Source organism: Vulpes vulpes, chromosome 9 (assembly GCF_048418805.1).
Source record: "Vulpes vulpes isolate BD-2025 chromosome 9, VulVul3, whole genome shotgun sequence".
Taxonomy (NCBI): Eukaryota; Metazoa; Chordata; class Mammalia; order Carnivora; family Canidae; genus Vulpes; species Vulpes vulpes.
In genome coordinates, this window is record NC_132788.1 from 97,808,089 (window position 1) to 97,811,298 (window position 3,210).

Consider the following 3,210-nt stretch of genomic DNA (forward strand, 5'->3'; position numbering starts at 1 on the left):
AGGCCACTGCAACAAAATCCCACCAATGGAGTAGCTTAAAACAACAGAAAACTTTTCTTCCGTGGTTTTGTAGGCCAGAAATTTAAAATCAAGAATCTGCAGGATCTTACATGCTCCTGCTAAAGGCTTTAGGGTAAGAAAGCCTCTTCCTGTCCTCTTCCAGCTTGTGGTAGTCCCGGGTGTTCCTTGTGTAGGGGCCAAGGGCAAGCAGCCCCAAGATGGGCTACTTTAGCAGGAACAGTATTTTGAGTTAAAAGCAATCAAAACCCAGCAGATTCAGGGCACCTGGGTAGCTCAGTTGGTTAAGTGTCTGCCTTAGGCTTGGGTCATGATCTCTACATGAGCCCTACATTGGGCTCCCTGCTCAGCAGAGAACCTGCTTCTCCCTCTCCCTCTGCCCCTTGCTTATGCACGCATTCTGTCTCTCTCTTTTTCTCGCTTGCTCACTCTCTCTCTGTGTCCAATAAATAAACAAAATCTTTTTTTTTTTTTAAGTTTCTCCTTTTAATCTGTCTCATGTCAATTTGCTTCTTAGGCCTGCTAAAGGGACCTTGAAGGGCAGAGAGAATTCTTTCTCCCCAACACTGGCTTGTGGCCACATCACTCCAAACTCTGTTATCTGTCTCCACATGGGCTTCTCCTCTTCTCTGTCTCTCCTCTTCCCTCTCTAAGGACACCTGTCATATTTAAGGCCCACCATAAATCCAGAATGATCTCATTTCAGATTTTAACTTAATTACATCTGCAAAGGCCCATTTGCCAACTAAGGTCATGTTCACAGGGACTGAGGGATAGATGTCAGATCAGACATGGCCCAGAAAAGGGATCCAGAAGCCCCTGGAGACATCCACAGCAGGGAATGGGGGTGGCAAGGGGTAGGGGGGAATGCCTACTTTTGCGGCACAATGTAGAGTAAAGAAATAAATACCAAGGGGGAAATTTCTGAGCCCCTATCTTGTGTCAAGTGCTTAAGACACAATCTTTATAAAACCTGGTGAGTTGGATGTGTAATCTCCATTTCACAAATGACACACTGAGGCCAGAGAGGTAGACTTGCTAAGACCACATGGCTGGCAGCTAGTGGGGCCAGGAGTGGAGCCCCTTACAGACAGCCCCAAGCCTGCTCCACCTCCTTCAGAGCCACCAACGTGACAAGATATGGCCACCCTGAGGCTAAGTGTGAGATGCGGTGGGAAGGAAGAAGAATTTCTCCCCATCCTTCTTAGCTCTTGGGTGAGACCTCTTTTTTTTTTTTTTTTAATTTATCCATTTGTTCATGAGAGACAGAGAGAGAGAGGCAGAAACACAGGCAGAGGGAGAAGCAGGCTCCCTACAGCGGATGTGGGACCCAATCCTGGATCCTGGGATCAGGTCCTGAGCTGAAGGCAGACACTCAATTGTTGAGCCACCCAAGTGTCCCGGCTGAGACCTCTTGTAATAAAAAAGAAGATTAAGAAGAGAAAAATAAAAGTTTAACATGCATACCTCAAGTATACATAGGAGAGACACAGGAGGGATCCCTGGGTGGCGCAGCAGTTTGGCGCCTGCCTTTGGCCTAGGGCTCGATCCTGGAGACCCGGGATCGAATCCCATGTTGGGCTCCCGGTGCTTGGAGCCTGCTTCTCCCTCTGCCTCTCTCTCTCTCTCTCTCTGACTATCATAAATAAATAAAAAAAAAAAAAAAAAAAAAAAAAAAGGAGAGACACAGGAAAATAGTAAACCTTTGAGACGGCCTATTATCTTAAATTAATTACCATCTAAAATTAAAGGCAAAAGGAAGTACCTGGGTGGCTCAGTGAGTTAAGCATCCAACTCTTGGTTTTGGCTCAAGTCATGATCTCAGGGTCATGAAATCCAGCCTCATGTGAGGCTCTACGCTCAGCATGGAGTCTGTTGGGGATTATCTCCCTCTCCCTTTGCCCCTCCCCTGTTTATTCACAAGTGTGCTCTCTCTCTCAAGTAAATAAAATCTTAAAAAAAAAAAAATGGGACACCTGGGTGGCTTAGTGGTTGAGCGGCTGCCTATGGCTCAGGGCATGATTCTGGGGTCCTGGGATCGAGTCCCACATCGGGCTTCCTGCAGGGAGCCTGCTTCTCCCTCTGCCTGTGTCTCTGCCTCTCTGTGTGTCTCTCATCAATCAAATCTTAAAAAATAATAATAAAATAATTTTAAAAATAATAAAGACAAAAGAAAAATGTCGGGGGTGGGCCTAAGGCTAGTTATGTGCTTCTCCATTGATTCTCTTGTGGTTTAGAGCCTGCCTTCTTGTCCTAAAGAGAGAGAGAGAGACATTCTTACAAATGGAGACCCCCTTTATAAATGTAAATTTCCTGTACAAAAGGTCACTCCTACTGTTTTCGGAGCTTTTCCTGTGTCTCAAAATAATCCTTATGCCAAAGAGGCAGTTTCTGCAGTGGCGTCATCTTCTGCTACTTCTGGATGGGAATGATACACACATAGTGTGAGGCATACGATGGGCTTGCAGTACTTAGGCATTGTGGAATGAACCCACGCTCAGGGAAAGGAGACTCAAGTTCAAATCCTGATTTTCCCAGTTCTTAGCTGTGTGATCTTTGGCAGGTGTCTTGACCTTTCTGTGCCAGGCTCCTCCTCTGATGTTCTGATCCCTGGACAAGCCACAGCTATGAAGATTCACAGGTCTTTCTCCTTTGTTCTGATAAGGGTAATTCGTATACTGGGACTCACAAAATATAAGCCGTTCCAGTGGCCCCGTCCACATCACAAATCTAAACCTGTCAGCCTGCACTTACAGGAAACCTAACATATACCAATCACAATCTTCCCATTCAGCTTTAGCTAGCTTACCTTCCCCTAGAAAACAGGACATGCTAGCCTTGTAGGAAATCCCTGCCCTCCTAGCCAATCATGCCCTCTTTCTGAGTTGCTTCTTCTAAAGTTCTATAAAATCCCACATTCCTCAGGAAGTGCGCTTCTCTGCTTCTGACCCATATACTCTCCCAATTCATGGATTGTTTCCCCTTGAGAAAAGGACATCAAACTCGTTGCTAAACTGTAGTATTTTTGTCATTGGACAGTGCTCACACGGGAGGTACTTCAAAGAAACCCATCTATTGGTTCATTCACTCGTTCATTCCACAGTACTGCTTTAACATCTCTCATGTGCCAGGTCTCCTTTCAAGGGCAAGAGAAGGCACTAAGTATGAAAGGAGTAGAGAGAAGGGAACTCC